The sequence below is a fragment of the Schistocerca cancellata genome, chromosome 5 (genome assembly GCF_023864275.1).
Source record: "Schistocerca cancellata isolate TAMUIC-IGC-003103 chromosome 5, iqSchCanc2.1, whole genome shotgun sequence".
Lineage (NCBI taxonomy): Eukaryota > Metazoa > Arthropoda > Insecta > Orthoptera > Acrididae > Schistocerca > Schistocerca cancellata.
In genome coordinates, this window is record NC_064630.1 from 759,540,989 (window position 1) to 759,554,029 (window position 13,041).

Here is a 13,041-nt window from a genome sequence, read left to right on the forward strand (position 1 = left end):
GTTTCAAGATTCTGCGTGATGTCTGGTCATCCCAAAAATGTCTTTGGTAGAAGATTTTAATATGTTTCTAGTGTGGCTACTTCGTCATCTATTTTCCAATTGATCGTCATGTAGGTATGATTCCTTGTTCCACTATTTTATATGTCATGTGGTCATAGTCTATGTATTTTACTCACAGGTTGCCCTGGGGCATCTGTCTTTTGCTTTTTTGTGTGGGAGTGTGAGTGAGAGAGCCCCAGGATGGTTACAGTTTACATTTGTTTTATTTACAATTTGTTACATGCTTTTAAGAAGTCATGGACACACTTGTACTTTTTTGGTTGTTTACAGGCACTGATTACCTCACTGTTGAGCACCCCATACATACCACTACCACTACCACCACCCCCACCTGAGACAACATGCTGCATCCTGCCTACCAAGAAATCCTCAACCTGTTCACAAATTCTGTGTGCATACCTTTGTCAATAAACATTGGTTTGATACTGAGGCAAATGCTTTTCGAAAGTTGAAAAGTACTGCATCCACCTCATTTCCTTGATTTGTGGTTTTCAGATTGTCACTGGAGGATGTTTGCCCTGGTTTTGTGTTCCCTCTGCTTGGTTAGGTTGCAGTCCATATAGAACCAGTTTTTCCTCTTATCAGCTGTAAGATCTCAGGAGGTAACACTTCACTATCTTCTTCTAATTGCATCCCTTGTGCTTCGTGTGGTGGAAGTTGTATGGTGTCATTGTTCACAACTGTGATGCGATTGACAACCCTCTGGCATTGGTGATGTCATTGGTTGTAATGCTCAATTGAAGACATGCACAGAAAAATAGATAAGTGTGTTAAGTATTGCCATCTGTTGCTGGTACAGAAAATGTCAAATATTACCTTGGTCCAACTCCTACGTATCACATTAGGATGCAATACAGCACAGAAAATTTCTTGTGTTTCTCTAGATATAATTTCTGTGTTGTCAAAAACAGGCTAACCTTCCACCACACTTGAGCCTCCCACTAATGGAAAGAAGCTGAACAGCTGACTACCAGGATAGCCAACACTGCCGAATGATAAATTGACAAAAGTTAATTGAGTTAATTTTAAAACATTTGGTGGCAGATGTGGATTATATTGGAATTAATAAAAGTGTAAACATGACATATGAGTTGTATAACATTTAATTACATAAATCTATGAACCAAGTTTAGACTATCTGAATCCTTCAGTTGGCATATTCAGTACAGAATACAAATAGTAAACGTGGTGGATGAAGAAAAGATAAATATTTACAGAAGCGTAAAAGTCAGTGGAAATAATCAAAAGAGATCAGAGTTGGCACAAAGAAGTTGAGAAGAAGAAGAGTAAAACAATTATAAGGGTGAAGTGAAAAGGCGAAAATCACAAGGTTCAGATCATGCTCATTCAAGAAGATGCTTTGATATTGTACCTGCAGAAACACACAAAAAGCTTTTTCTTGACTGCTGGAATCAAAGTAACGACAACGTTCAAAATTCTTATATAATTGGATGTGTAAATATTAATCTTGTCAAGAGAAGTTATACCAATGTTCCAGAGAGTAGCAGATGGCAGGCAGCCAACACCCATATGGTTATTGTTGGTGAAGTAGATGATCAGACTTGCACGAAAGCTTTGCTAGCAATCTTTGGTGTAAGCAGTGGGTGCCTACCTCCTGTGATTAAAAAAAAAAAACATCTGGAACTCCTGACGCATGTTTCTATGTTTGATCGCACAACAAAACAATAGACTACATTCACAGTGATAAATTTCCGCATGCCCATTCTCAGGAGTGTGCTAGAGGGTCAGTGTCCTCCATAATTTTTTCCTTCCCTGATTTCACTTCTGATTCCAGTTACTATCTTTTGAGAAGAATAGAAAATCCACTGCAACAAGAGATACATTATTAAACAGACTAAACATTTTTATTCATTGACATTATAAGATGTGTCTGTAAAAGAGGTAGGATTAAATTCCATGTATTATATTCCCTACAACTTTATTCAGCCTCCATGGAAAAAAAAACATTTTCATAATATGAAAATTTATAATACAGGATGAATCAAAAAGAACTGATTTGGCATGTCTATATTTCTGAAACTAATAAACATATACAATAAATTCTATGTTTTGATGAACAGGAAACTCAAAAATCTCTCTTCATACCTTTTCGTAGGTGTTCCATATGCACCCCTTGAGATACACAGCATATATCGTTGTGGAATTCAGATTGTTCCCACACTGCAGCAAGCATATCTTGAGTTACAGCTTCCACAGCTGCTGTCATGTGATGTCTCATTCATTCACTGTTGTTGGTAACAGTGGCACATGAAGAATCTTTTGTAAACCCCATCAAGAAATAATCACATACATTCAGGCCTGGTGACCTTGGAGGTCAGTAATGTAAGGCTGAATCATTTGGTCCAGTGTGACCAATCCATCGTTCAGTAATCCTTTGATTTAAAAATTCCCACATTTCCACATGCCAGTGTGGCACTGCCTCATCCTGTTGGTAAATGAAGTCATTCGAATCAGTCTCCAACTGTGGAAAAATAAAGTTCTCAAGCATATCAAGATACGTGCTTCCTGTAACAGTGTTCTCAGCAAAGAAAAATGGACCATACAGTTTTTTCCATGAAACTGCACAAAACACATTAAATTTTGTAGAATCCCTCTCATATTGTACAACTTCATGTGGTTGCTCTGTACCCCATATTCTCGCATTATGATGGTTCACCTTTCTATTTAAATGGAATGTTGCCTCATCACTAAACACTAAGCTTGGAAGAAAACTCATCCTCCACCTTCCCAAGAATGAATTACGGAACTCCGCAGGTTGTTGTTTGTCACCTTCATGAAGAGCTTGCAGTACCTGAATTTTGTATGGTTTCATGTGTAAATGTTGTTGCAACACATGCCAGACAGATATCTGGGGCATGTTGAGATGTTGAGCTGCATGGAAAACAGATTTCTGCGGACTCCTTGTGAAACTATGACGGGTGCTGCATTCAACGTCTGTGTAAGACACTTGGGGGTGGTCCAGCAATTTGCCTATACACAAACAACCTATTTCCTGGAATTGTTCATGCCACTGTTTAATGCTCTGTGCTGAGGAGGATCCACACCATACCCAGTACAAAAGTCATGCTGAACAGTTATGACTTACCTGCACTGCACGAAATGTAGAGCTCAAAATGCTTTCTGTTGTCCCAACATCATTTTTACTAGAACTGAAGTGGGCACTTGGTGCTTCTATCTAGCAGGAACCATGTAAAACTTGAGAGTTTGCTCTTTCCAAAAGTGTGTTGTTCACACACATATCTCAAATAACATAATAGTTATGATTTTTTTTTTAATCGGGTGATTCTTTTAATATACCCTGTATTATTATGACCCTGATACAGGCTTGGATTTATGTGTAACATGAGATTAAAATCTAAATGTTTTATTTAAGATGGATAAGTGGGTGGAGACATAACAGTTGCCCAAATAAATGCAGCAAGGAGGGCCAGGAATTTTCGCAGCATTATATAAATAGTTTTCCTACACAGTGAAGTCACTACTCTAGGGGAAAAAAACCAACATGGCATATTTGTGTGCAGATCTAAACATTAACAAGACTTACTGTCTTTATCAAGATAAGTGCAAAGACAGCAATAAGGAACCCATTAGCCTTGGCATCTATCATAAAATATTTTATCAGTTTTTCAAGATTGTCTTTGCAACACCACACAGTGACACTAGTCAAGTTGTTATCACTTTAAGAGACATATGTCATCTTAGAAACATGGTCAGAAAAAGAATGAACTAATATCAAAACTGAACTTTCACATTAAAAAGCTAGTATTGCCTATCAAATCTGAAATCAGACACAGAATATTTAAAAACTAATAATTCTCTTACAGTCATTGCTTTTGACATGCAACAATGTTTACCTACACCCCACTTTGTAGGAATCACATTCTGCAGACATCAGCTGTGAATATTTAACTTCTGCACACATAATGTATCTAATAATGAGGCAACATTATGCATGTCCATAACGTACTTAATAGTGATGCAAACCCCTCTCCTCACCATGGACCTTACCATTCGTGGAGTGGCATGCATGCCTCAGCAATACAGATAGCCATACCATGGGTGCAACCACATCAGAGGGTTATCTGCTGAAAGGCTAGACAAATGTACAATTCCTGAAGAGTGGCAGCAGCCTTGTCAGTAGTTGCAGGGACAACAGTCTGGATGATTGACTGATCTGGCCTTGTAACATCAACCAAAATGGCCTTGCTGTTCTGGTACTGTGAACAGCTGAACGCAAGCAGGAACTACAGCATCAAGGGCATGCAGATCTACTCTATGGTTAAATGATGATGGCAACCTCTTAGGTAAAATATTCGGATCTCCAGGTGGGGACTACACAGTAGGATATCATCACCAGGAAAAACAAAACTGGTGTTCTATGTATTGGAGCATGAAATTTTAGACTTCATCAGGCAGTTGGGTTAGAAAATTTAAAAAGGGAAATGGATAAGTTGAAGTTAGATATAGGGGGGATTATAGAAGTTCGGTGGCAGCAGGAACAGGACTTCTGGTCAAGTGATTTCAGGTTTATAAGTACACAATGGCAAGGAAAGCGTTTCTGAAAAAGAGGAATTTGTTAACATCGAGTATAAATTTAAGTGTCAGGAAGTCATTTCTGAAAGTATTTGTATGGAGTGTAGCCATGTATGGAAGTGAAACATGGACAGTAAATAGTTTGGACAAGAAGAGAATAGAAGCTTTCGAAATGTGGTGCTACAGAAGAATGCTGAAGATTAGATGGGTAGATCACATAACTAATGAGGAAGTATTGAATAGGATTGGGGTGAAGAGAAGTTTGTGGCACAACTTGACCAGAAGAAGGGATCGGTTGGTAGGACATGTTCTGAGGCATCAAGGGATCACCAATTTAGTATTGGAGGGCAGCGCGAAGGGTAAAAATCGTAGGGGGAGACCAAGAGATGAATACACTAAGCAGATTCAGAAGGATGTAGGTTGCAGTAGGTACTGGGAGATGAAGAAGCTTGCACAGGACAGAGTAGCATGGAGAGCTGCATCAAACCAGTCTCAGGACTGAAGACCACAACAACAACAACAACAACAAAGTACAAAATCAAATAGGGATAATGCGGGAATAGGCTTAATAATGAATAAGAAAATAGGAATGCAGGTAAGCCACTATGAACAGTGTAGTGAATGCTTTACCATAGCCAAGGTAGACACGAAACCCATGCCTCCCACAGTAGTGCAAGTTTATATGCCAGCTAGCACTGCAGATAATGATGGGATTGAAGAAATATATGATGATATAAAGAAATTATTCAGATATTAAGGGAGACGAAAATTTAATTGGGATGGGGGACTAGAATTCAATAGCAGGAAAAGGAGGAGAAGGAAAAATAGTAGGTGAATATGGACTGGAGGGAATGGTAGAATTCTGCACAGAGCATAATTTAATCATTGCTAACATATGGTTTAAAGAATCATGAAAGAAGGTTGTATGTGTGGAAGAGACCAGGTTTCAGATTGATTATACAATGCTAAGACAGAGATTTCAGAACCAGATTTTAAATTGTAAGACATTTCCAGGGGTGTATATGGACTGTGGCCACAATTTATTGGTTATGAACTGTAGATTAAAACTGAAGAAAGTACAAAAATGCAGGAAATTAAGGAGATGGGACCTGGATAGGGTGAAAGAACCAGTGGTGGTTGCGAGTTTCTGAGGGAGCATAGGGCAACGGCTAACTAGAACAGAAAAAAGGAATATAGAAGAAGACAAATGAGTAGCTTTAAGAGATGAAACAGTGAAGCCAGCAGAGGTTCAAATAGGTGAAGAGACAAGGCCTAGTAAAAGTCTTTGGATAACACAGGAGATATTGAATTTAGCTGATGAAAGAAGAAAATATAAAAATGAAGCAGGGAAAAGGGAATACAAATATATAAAAAGTGAGACTGGCAGGAAGTGCAAAGTGGCTAAACAGGAATGGCTAGAGGACAAATGTAAGGATATAGAAGCATATATGTCTAGGTGAAAGACAGATACTGCCTACAGGAAAGCAAAAGAGGTGTTTGGAGAAAAGACAAGCCAGCCATACCAGTATCAAGAGCTCATACGGAAAATCGGTTCTAAGGAAAGAAGAGAAAGCTGAAAGGCGAAGTGAAAGGAGTGTAAAGAGTGTCTATACAAGGAAGATGTACTTGAGGAGAACAGGTGCAAATATTACCAAACCATCAGTTCAGTATGTCATGGTTGCAAAATACTAACACAAATCCTTCACAGACAAAGCTGACCTCACAGAAGATCAATTCAGATTCTGGAGAAATGTAGAAATAAGCGAGGCAATACTGCTCCTACGATTTCTCTTAGAAGATAGGATAAGGAATGGCTTAGAGAAAACTTTTGACAATGTTGGCTGGAATACTCTCTTTGAAATAGCAGGCATAAAATATATGGAACAAAAGGCTATTTACAACTTGTACAGAAACCAGAGGGCAGTTATAAGAGTCAAGGAGCATGAAAGGGAAGCTGTGGTTGGGAAGGGAGTGAGACAGGGTTGTAGCCTATCCCTGATGTTATTCAATCTGTGCATTGAGTAAGCAGTAAAGGAAACCAAAGAAAAATTTGGAGTAGGAATTAAAGTTCTGGGAAAGGAAATAAGAACTTTGAGGTTTGCCTATGACATTGTAATTCTGTCAGAGACAGCAAAGGACTTGGAAGAGCAGCTGAATGGAATGGACAGTGTCTTGAAAGGTGGGAATAAGATGAACACCAACAAAACTAAAACAAGGATAATAGAATGTAGTCTAATTACATCAGGTGATGCTGAAGGAATTAGATTAGGAAACAACACACTTAAAGTGATGGAATTTCACTATTTGGCCAGTAAAATAAGTGACGATGGCAGAAGTAGAAAGGGTATAAACTGTAGAATGACAGTGACAAGAAAAGAATTTCTCAAGGAAAGATATTTGTTAACATCGAATATAGATCTAAGTCTTAGGATGTCATTTCTGAAAGTATTTGATTGGAGTTTAGCCATGTATGAAAGTGAAACATGGATGATAAACAGTTTAGATGAGAACAGAATAGAAGCTTTTGAAATGGGGTGCTACAGAATGTTTTCAATTGTTTTGTAAACTGTTTTCCGCGCGCGACGACGGTAGCGTCTGTACGTCATGTTCACAGCGTCCAATGCGGTTGCTTATGCGGCAGCCAGTCAGAGACTCATAAGAAAGCGCGAGCTCGCCTCTATACAACTCCGCGGCAGTCCCAAACTCAAGGTTATCAAAACAAACCGACTCCGCTGCAGCGCAGTCGCCGGCCGGTGTTATCTCCATGTTATAAGGCCCATGTAAACTCCGCGGCACGGCCCTAGTAATTTTAAGAGCCGTGCTCGTGGTGCGGTTGCGTCAGCGATGCGAGCGCGCGCGCAAACTCTATGCGCTGCAGGGGGGGGCTGCGCCCCCCCCTGACCACCCCTGCCAAAAAAAACTCCCAACCTAACCTCGTATTCAGGGCTACGCTACAGATCACTTTATTTATGAAAATACAATGTACAGTCAGCAACAAATTTAATATACTCACAAACACCTATACCTTTACTCCATATAAATACAGACTCATTTACGGATATTTTTCTTTTACTACGTGCCAATATGTGGCACAACCTGACTAGAAGAAGGGATTGATTGATAGAATACATTTTGAGACATCAAGAGATCACCAATTTACTACTGGAGGGAAATGGGATGGGTAAAAATTGCAAAGGGAGACCAAGAGATATATACAGTAAGAAGATTCAGAATGATGCAAGATGAAGTAGTTATTCAGAGATGAAGAGAGTTCCACAGGATAGAGTAGCACAGAGAGTTGCATCAAACCAGTCTTCGGACTAAAGACACCAACAACAACAATGATGCAGAAACAATATTTATTTGTTTGGAGTAAGGGGGCAAATGACATTTATTGTCTAAAGCAGTATATTATAACATTGATTGCCAGCAATGTACATCACTTTATTGTGTATTCAGCTTCTTGCTTTGGTCAAATAAAAACTTCTCTTTGTTTAGTTTTTGAATGTACACAACACAGGGACATTTGATGTTGTGGAACATAAGTATCTAGTGCCTACTCAAAAGTATTTTCCTGGTGAATGCAATTTTGGGTAAACTGAGAAAAAGAAAAGGCAGGTATCTTCCTGGAGACCACAGTTGCACTAAGTTGGTTGAGTGGTGCTGGTGAGGGGACGCAAAACTCAGAGCAAACGTTGCTGACAGTAAAAAATGCTTTACAAGTGGTCATGATTAAAACAGTGATCCAAGAGATGTAGAATTCGCCAATGGTCCTTAAACTACCAGTTTTGACCAGCACTGACCATCTCCAGATCTTTTTTAGAACATGCCCTAATATAATAAAGCCATAGTGGCACCATCACAAAATATACACAAAATCAGTGTAGCATCATCACACATATTTAAACTATGATGTAAACTAGGCCACAATTCTGACAGAGTCATACTGTCTCTGTAGCTATTGGTCAGTAGCATAAGAGACAGTACGACTCTGTCAGAATTGTGGTCTAGTTTACATCATAGTTTAACTGTCTGTGATGATGCTATGCTGATTTTGTGTATTATTTTGTGATGATGCCATTATGGCTTTATTATATTGGGACATGTTATGAAACAGATCTGACGATGGTCATTGCTGACCGAAACTGTTAGTCTAAGGACCAAAAGTTTTATGGTCATTGGCAGAAATAAAAGAAATTCATTCTAAAAATGTTTTCTTTTTTTTAACTTTGGTACATGCTCTGTCTTGGCTCAGCAAGGTAAAACACACCTCACTATGTTGACCCCACGCAGTGTACATATGCAGGGAGCGACTTCTGCCCTGGTGAGAGGATGATGCACAGGCGCCCTGCATCACTGACGGCAATCCCACGGACAGCTGGTGGCCTATGTAGGCCACAGCCTTAATGTTAGTGGCATGCTACTTCTCCACTGGCTAAAGTGCGCAGTGTGGTGCCTCAGCCCCACATACATTTACAGTAGCAGTGCCTGGAGACTGCTGTGCACAGGATTCGATCCACTACCCATTGGCAGGAGTTGGATGGCAGCTGGCACTGAGGCACTAAGTCCCTGTGGAAAACTCAGTGCTTGCAGCAGCAGGTGCAGGTGCAGGTGCCAGGTTAGCAGTGATGTAGCACCGAGTCTCATGAGGAACTCAGTGGTGGTGGCAACAGGCTCAGCATGGTCTCGAACCTGTGGCTGCTGTTGGCATTCCTCAGTCGACTCACTGTGCCCCAAGCATTGTGGTGGTGCTGTTGGACTCTGGTGAAGGGAAGTGTCCTGACTCAGAATTAAGATGTATTTATATCACTCTGAGGTGCATTTGTTTCACTAAAGTCTAGCACATAGTCACATCGCCTGTAACGAGAGACTTGCCCAGTATGGTGACATCTATCCACCTGCTACAGTTATTACCACTGTGCAGTGCAGTTTTCTGCGCAGTGTGGCTAACTTTGTCATGTAATCCCCTTATGTGCATGTTATGACCCACATGTCGCCACACTGCGGCCACTGGCCTGTGCATGTTAATTCGATACTCCTAGCAGCTTTCTGAGCATTTCTTATTACTTTTGCTAAAAGACTGGTTACTTGCACTGCACTTCATATATGTTCCATGTCAGTGGATGGAACTTGTTAAGAAGACAAGAGTAAAAATCACAAGTGACATGTTCATTACTATAAAACCTCTTCTTGATGAGGTACTGAGATGAACAGAATCTCAGTATGTGCAGAAGGTTTTGAAAATTATCTAAAATCATACTTCTAAGTTTTTCTTTAAATATTAGGTTGGTGCATAATTTTGTAGCATATTTATTTTGCATGTTGGTATTCCAGTAGCTATGGGTTTATTTATCAATTGTCATTTACATATTGTAATTTTGTTATTTGGAGATAGTTTGTCGAGCTGTGGTCACGAGAAAATGAGAGTGCCAAATGGAGAAATCGGAACATTTTTTGACATATTGTTCTGTTTGAGTTCAATAGAGGGGTGACAATAACAGAAGCAGCCAGAAACATTTGTGCCATGGATGTGGATAATGCCATTGGACAGAGCATGGCAAGAAAATTGTTTCTCATTTTAAGTAGGATCATTTGGATATTAGTGACTCTCCACTTTCAAATAGACCTTTGTGGTTTCATGAAGATCATTTATGCACATTAATCCACAGTGAACCACATCAGTGTACACAAGAACTGGCAAATGTGATGAACTGTTATCATTCTACTATCTTGTGACACTTGGCACGCATTGGGAAAGGTACAAAAATAAGTTGTGTGGGTACCGTATGTTCCAAGCCAAAATCACAAAAATCAGTGAGTGGTCATATGTGCATCTCTGCTGGCTCATCATCAATTGACTTACGAACAACACTGACCATTCCAATGCTGTATCATTATTGCTGATGATAAATGGTGTCTTTACGCTAACATACTGAAAAGAAAGGAATGATTGAGCCCAAACAAAACAGCAACTCCCCGTACAAAGACCTGTGCACGTCCACAAAAGATAATATTATGCATCTGGTGGAACAGCAATGATGTGGTATACCACAAATTGCTTCCCAAAGGTGTCACCATCACTATCAACATTTATTGTCAACATCTGAGACATTCTGCAGACACAATCCAAGAACATCAACCAGGAAGACTGCATGAAGTGATGCTACTCCATTATAGCACCTGCCTGCATTCTGCTACATTGACAAAAAACACTACACAGGAGTTGGCTTGGAGGGTATTTCTGCACCCACCTTGTCTTATGCCCTCAGATTTTCTCCTTTTCCACTCTCTATTTAACAACTTCACGGAACTTCCTTTCTGGACAAAAATACACATGGCTCGATGAGTTCTTTGTCTCAAAACCAATTTATTTCTGTAGTCACAGACTCAAAAAGTTGTCTCAGCTTTGGCAGACTGTTGTAAATAATAAAGGAGAATATTTTATTGCTGACTAATGTCTGTTGTGTTTATTAAACTGATGGGAAAATGCTACAAACTTATGCATCAATCCAAAATAGTTGTGGTAGTACAGTCGCAGTGTGGCCTCAGTTGCCTGATACTGCAGTCATGTGTGTGAGTTGCACTTGCTTGTGCGTGTTTGTTATCTAATTTTGGCGAAGGCCTTACTCACCGAAAGCTATATTTGTGACAGTTTTTTTGTTGTGCCTATCTGCGGCTCAGCATCTCTGCTACATGGTAAGTAGCAACTTTCCTTTTCACAATATTGTTACATTCCATCCTGGATTTTCCATTGTTTGAGTTTGATACTGATTTTGGTTTATTAGCTGCCATTACAAACAGTGCACGTAACAAACCACTGAGAATAAGAAAACAAACCTACGGCAATGAGTGTGTTACCTGAAATTTTGTTGCTTGTACAAAGATGTGTGCACAGCTGCAAAACTAGACTGAATAATACACCTGTAACCACACGTTTGTGTCTGCCTCACAGGTTCTTTATTCATGGAAACAATTTTACGTTATAGACACAGTGAATGTGTTTTCCATGTTATGACTGATACTTTTTCAACCCTCACCAAGAAATTCCTTTTCACTTCCTGGGAAAGGAGAATGTAGTCCCAAGAGCTAGGGTATTAGTTCCTAAGTGTTTTCTGTTGGCAGTACTGGGAGTTGTGGCTCCTGTAGGTAATTACTGACTAACCTTTCTTTCTCGACCATATTTTTTAAATACTCTTGTTTCTTAAAGCTATTTTCAGAAAACATAAAGTTTGTTGTTACCAACCTTAAGGTTGGCTTGATGATTCTCTCATTTCATGTTAAATCACCTTTACCTTTAATTATTACCCATTGGTTCTATTGTTTTCTCTTCAGACTCCTGTCTCTCATTGACAGTTGTAATCTTGTTATGAATTTATTACGCCAGCTCAATATCTTATCAATTATTTCACACCATTTTATACAGCAGAGTAGTTTAATAAAATACCAACTTCCAGACAAATACCCAATGCTTAAGTTTTGTTTCTTCTTCATAAGACTTTTTTATTTATTTATTTATTTCATGTGATACTTTAACAGAGTTAACTCACATGCCAGTTCACAGTTCTACCTGACCAGTACAAGTTCAGTTGAGACCAATAAAATATGTTAATTAATAAAACTGTGCAAATTTATAAATATATTCACTCCAAGCCAGAGGTCAACTGCAAGAGAGGCATGGCAGCTGGCTGTCAACTGTGCACCTGTCTCACCAGGGCAGGAACAGTGTCTCCAACATGACTCTGCCATGACTTATCATGAAAGATAAATGTACCTAAAAAGTACACAACTCAAGATCCACAAAGGATTAGCTATCTGTTTTGATCACTTCTCAGGGATGTGAGCAGCACTGTATATTAATTAGCCACCAATTTAACTGTTTGTGAACATGTATCACAACAATCCACAAAGGTCAATTTATTTTGCACATTTCATGGTACATACGAAATTTAGGAGGGATAGGAATTTTAGTGTTCCTAAAAAAATACTTATGATCTTAATGAATAACCTTAATGAGTACTCGAGCTCTTCCCTTTCATCATGATACCATTTGAGCATCAGCTGCTGTGTGACCACTGTTATAAATTTAAACTGACAATAGTTTGGCTATAAACCATGTTTTAATGTTATGTCAAATGTGCAGAAAAGTTAAAATCATTTACTTACTATACTCGCCTCTGAAGGCATCTAGGACTAAATTAAACAAATAGATACTTTCATTGTAAATAGTTGGTTGTTCATCAGAATTAAGTGACTGTCTAGTTTATTCTCCACTTTAACACTAAATTATATGACAATAATAGCATACCCTTCACACTGAGATCTGTCATACGGCATGCAATGGTGGCATTCATTTGTAAAAAAGTTGGTGTATTGTGATGGGTAATCATTCTGTCTACAACATATAGATTTTAGTTACGCATATTGCAT